This window comes from Gossypium hirsutum, chromosome D09 (assembly GCF_007990345.1).
Source record: "Gossypium hirsutum isolate 1008001.06 chromosome D09, Gossypium_hirsutum_v2.1, whole genome shotgun sequence".
NCBI classification, from domain to species: domain Eukaryota; kingdom Viridiplantae; phylum Streptophyta; class Magnoliopsida; order Malvales; family Malvaceae; genus Gossypium; species Gossypium hirsutum.
The window spans coordinates 23,407,406-23,412,968 of record NC_053445.1 but is presented as its reverse complement, the minus strand read 5'-3'; the positions used below and the strand labels follow the sequence as shown (position 1 = coordinate 23,412,968).

The window sequence follows — 5,563 nt, the reverse complement described above, 5'->3', positions numbered from 1 at the left end:
TTCTTGCCTTGGTTCTGATTCAGATTCAACTAACACTTCTTCATCACAAATAGTAATTGCATGAAGTTGCTCTCTTGGGTTAGTTTCGGTATTGCTAGGCAAACTACCTTGTGGTTGTTCTGAAATCAACTTCGCAAGTTGACCGATTTGGTTCTCGAGTCCTTGAATCGTCGCTTGTTGATTTTTAAGTGTTGTTTCAGTGTTTTGGAAGCGGGTTTCTGACACCGAGATAAAGTTCGTCAACAACTCCTCAAGGTTCAACTTTTTCTCTTGTTGGTAAGGTTGTCGAAAGCTTGGAGGGGGTTGTGCTATTTGATTTCCTTGACCTCCACAAGAGAAATTGGGATGGTTCCTCCAACTTGCATTATAGGTGTTACTGTAAGGATTATTTTGAGGCTTAGAATTATTACGCATATAGTTGATTTGTTCATTCTCTGTGCTAGGACCGTAGGGTGAATATTCTGGATTGGTCATTCCTCCTCCATTTGTATTGCACTGCATCACCGGATGTACCTGCATAAAACCATATAAACCATCAATTTTTTTGATTGAAAAGTTCTACCTGATTCGGTAACATGGTGACCGCATCTAAGTTAAAAACACTGACTGCTTTCATTAGCTTTGTCCTCATGACTTGCCATTGATAATTATTCAGTGCCACCTCCTTTATAAACTCATAAGCCGTTTAAGGTGTTTTATTGTTTAGAGTACCACCGGCTTCTGCATCGATCAACTACCTAGTTGAGGGATTCAAACTATTGTAAAAAGTTTGAACCTGTAGCCATACAGGTAACCCATTGTGAGGACACCTTCTAAATAAATCCTTATACCTCTCCCATGCATCATATAGGGTCTCTAAGTCGATCTGAATGAAGGAAGAGATATCATTCCTTAACTTGGTTGTCTTAGCTGGTGAGAAATACTCCAGTAGGAATTTTTCAGTCATTTGAATCCATGTGGTAAAAGAACCTGAAGGTAAAAAATTTAAACATTGTTTGGCTTTGTTCCTCAAAGAGAAAGGAAACAATTATAAGCGAATGGCATCATAAGAAACGTCGTTTATCTTGAAAGTATCACAGACTTCCAAAAAATTAACCAAATGAGTATTTGGATCTTCGTCTTGCAAACCATCGAACTGAACAAATTGTTGTATCATTTGAATAGTGTTCAGCTTCAGTTCGAAATTATTCACAGCAATTGTAGGTCTCATAATACTCAATTCAGCCCCAGTTAGAGTGGGCTTGGCATAATCGTATATAGTACGAGGAGCAGGATCTAGATTTGCAGCAACTGCAGGAGGTAGTTGATTATTCTAATTATCACCCATCTCCTCGGTAATAATGATAACACCCTCTTGCTCGTCTACTATACTTTGTCGACTCTGCCTTACTTCTCTATGATTTCTACGAGTTGTACTTGCAATTCCGCTATCAAATAATAGTGGCCTCGATGGGTTTCTTCTAGTAAAAAACTAAAGGAACCTAACATAAGCAAATAAAATAAAAATTAGAAAAAAAATGAAACTAAAAACAAAAAGAAAATGCAATAAAAATAAATGGATAAATTAATAAAAATCAAGTGTTCCTAATATTTTACACCCCGGCAATGGCATCAAAACTTTGATAGTCACTAAACTAACTATAATTAAGACAAAGGGAAGCACACCTATCGAACAATAGTATAGTTATGGTGAGTTGGGAATATCGTATCCACGAGGACTAAAAGTACTAGTAATTATCGTTTTTCTATTATTTAGCCGATAAATTGAAGTGATGGTTTTTAATCTAAATTTACTAATATAATTTAACTACAAATGCAACAGAGACTGAAATGGGAAAATAATCAAGGACAACCAATGAGAAAGACAATACCTAGGAAAGAATCTACCTAGACTTCACCTATTATTCTAAATTTAAATTAAACGATTTATTCACTTGTGTCTTGATCCGTAGAAATCCCTAAATTATGTTAATATCACTATCGAGAGTATGAACAACTAAGTCTAGATTGATTAATTGAAATCTCTTTCTAATTAAAACCACTATTGTCACATTAACTCGATCTATGGATTCCCCTAAGATTTGACTCTAATCCGATAGATTTGTGTCGTCCTATTTCTAGGATTGCATGTAACTCCACTCAATTATGCCAGATCTGCTCTGAAATAGAGACTTTTTCTCTACTGAAATAAAAGCATTAAACATGAATTAACATCCCAAAAATATTAAAACACAAAATAAACATACATAATTGAGAACAAAAATCAAGTATTTATCATGTAAATTAGAAATAAAATATTAAGATTCACCATAGGTTTCATCTTCCCTAGATATCTAGATAATATAGTTCATAATCTGAAATGAAAACATCTCAAAGTAAGAAAAACTACAAGACATAAAGAAATTCAATAAAACTTCGAAAGAAGTTAAAAGGAGATCTTCAATCTTGAAGGAGATCTGCTTCTGAGTTGGCTCCAATGGTGTTTTTCGAGTGATTTCTTCAATCTTCTCTAAGTGCTCTCTTAAATCTTCTTCTAATTGATATTTATAGACTTTAGAATGCTCAGAAAGCCTAAAAATTAGTTTTTCCTACGTGTTTGGGAAACAAGGTGCGATATCGATAAGGGCTGGCCACATGCCATGCCCAGGCCGTATGGATCTTGAAAACTGCTTTATTCGTCCAGTTTTGGCTCATTTTTCGATCCTTTGGCTCCCAAATGCTCTCCTAAGTATAGAAACATGAATTTAAAGGATTAGGAGCATCATATTTACTAATTTACATCATTAATCAATCAAAAAAGCATTAAGAATGAGATTAAAAAGATGTTACTTTTACAGCTTATCACATGTTTTCCAGAATCTATATTACTCCTTCTGATTGCTAGTCCATCTGAGTATGAAACATTGTATTGAAATTGAGATTAATGCCCAAAGCCTTATAAAGTTTACTCCAAAATCTTGATGTAAACCTTGAATCACGATAAAAAATAATAGATGTCAGAACTTCATGTAATCTTACAATCGCTGACACATGTAATTCTGCTAACCTTTCAAGTGAGTAATCTATTCTAACTGGAATAAAGTGTGTCGACTTAGCCAGTCTGTCAACAATTAGCCAGATCGAATCTTTCTTTCTCGGAGTTGCAAGCAAATCAGATAAAAAATCCATCGTGACTCGCTCCCACTTTGGCTTAGGAATCATAATAGGCTATAATAATCCCGACGGTACATAATGCTCTGCCTTTACCTGCTGACAAATAAAAAAAATTAGCTACGAATTCACAAATCTCATGTTTCATACCCGACCACTAGTACATCTGTTTCAAATCACAATACATCTTCGTGCTACTAGGATGAATGAAATATGTACTAGTGTGAGCCACTAGTAGAATATCACGTTTCAAATTTAAATTATTCGGAACCCAAATTCTATTGCGATAATACAATGTGCCATCATCACCAATATTGTATTCAGTAATCAAATTATCTTGAACCAAGTTTCAATTCATAATCAACTTCGGATCGTCATTTTGTAACTCCCGAATTCATTATAGAAACAAGGGTTTAGTCCTTAACTCTATCAGTACAGAACCATCGCCATTCAGGGCTAAATGAGCATTCAACACTCGAAGCGCAAACAATGATGATTTTAGACTAAGTGCATCCGCAACCACATTAGCCTTTCCGAATGATAATCAATAACCAGATCTTAATCTTACAATAGCTCTAACCAATGTCGCTGTCATAGATTCAGTTCCTTCTGTGTCATTAAATACTTCAAACTTTTGTGATCAGTATACACATGACATTTCTTATCGGATATATAATGCCTCCATATCTTCAAAGTGAAAACAATCGTGGCCAACTCGTGATCGTGAGTAGGATAATTTCTTTCATGTGGTTTTAACTGCCGAGAAGCACAAGCTACTACTTTCCCTAACTGCATTAACATGCAACCCAAACCATTGAGAGCTTCTGTTAACATGTTTTTCAGCTGATCAAAACTCTTTTGACACTTATCAAACCAAACAAATTTGACATTTTTCTGTATAAACCTGGTATAGGTAAAGTAATGATCGAGAAGTTTTTATCAAATCGCCGATAGTATTCAACTAATCGTAAGTAACTTTGAACTTCAGAAATATTTTTCGACATTTTCCAATCAACAATCACAGATACTTTATTTGAATCAACCTTGATTCCATTAGCAGATATAACATGTTCCAGAAAATCAACTTCTCATAGCCAGAATTCGCAGTTATTGAATTTCACTTATAATTGTTTTTTACACAAAATTAACATCACCACTCTTAAATGTTCGATATGATTTGACTCGTTTAGTGAATAAATCAGGATGTCATCAATGAATACCAAAACAAATCGATCTAAATATGGCTGAAATACTCTATTCATCAAGTCCATGAATGCCGCAGGAGCATTAGTCAAACCAAATGGCATCATTAGAAATTTGTAGTGACCATATCTAAATCTGAATGCAGTTTTCGATACATCTTGCTCCTTAACTCACAGCTAATAATATCTGGATCTTAACTTGATCTTCGAAAACACTGTAGCTCCTTTTAACTGATCGATCAAATCATCAATACAAGGTAACGAGTATTTATTCTTAATAGTGGCTTTATTCAATTGTCGATAATCTATACATAGTCTCAGTGACCTATCTTTCTTATTCATGAACAAAACTGGAACACCCCAAGGTGACACACTTGATCGAATAAATCTGCGATCTAACAACTCTTGTAACTATACTTTTAACTCTTTCAATTCTGTAGGGGCCATCCTATTTGGCGTTATCGAAATTGGAGCTATTCCAGGTACAAGTTCAATCACAAATTCTACTTCTTGAGTCGGTGGCAACCCAAGTAGTTCCTCAGGAAAAGCATCAGCATATTCTTTGACTATCGGCACTTTTTCAATTTTTGATTCAGCCATTTTTGAATCAAGAACGTAGGCTAAATAATCTTTACATCCTTTTTTAATGAATTTTTGAGCTGACAGTGCGGAAACTACAGTTGTAATACAATTGACCCTATTTTCCCTAACACAAATAAATTCACCATTCAGACGCTTCAAACTAACTTGTTTCCTTCGGCAACTCACTATTGAATCATGCTCAAACAACCAATCCACTCCCAAAATGAGATCAAAATCATCAAAAGGTAACAACATCAAACTAGCGGGAAAATCATAACCCCTAACTTTCAGTGGACACGATTTACAGATCTAATCAACTAAAACACACAGACCCAGTAGATTCATTAACTTTGATAGTATATTCAGTGAACTCAACAGAAAAATTCTTTTTGTCTACTAATGCAGTGCATATATACGAGTGAGTTTATCTAAGATCAATCAATGCATATACATTAATATTAAAGAGAGAAAAAGTACCAGCAATAACATCTGGGGTAGTAGCTCCCTTACGAGCTCTGATTGCATAGGCTCTACCTGGTGTTCTTGCTTCAGATCGTTCATTCATATTTCTATTCTTCCCTTGAACAAAAGTACTATTTCTACCATTTCTAAATCGCCTACCTCTCTAT

At 34.8% G+C, this 5,563-nt stretch overlaps 1 non-coding gene across 1 annotated transcript; it reads left to right on the top strand.

The window, feature by feature from the left end:
• Positions 1 to 791: 791 nt before the first annotated feature.
• Positions 792 to 898, top strand: LOC121221479 (small nucleolar RNA R71). Its single transcript, XR_005918871.1, has one exon. It is a non-coding gene; the product is annotated as a small nucleolar RNA R71 (small nucleolar RNA).
• The last annotated feature ends 4,665 nt before the right edge of the window (positions 899 to 5,563 follow it).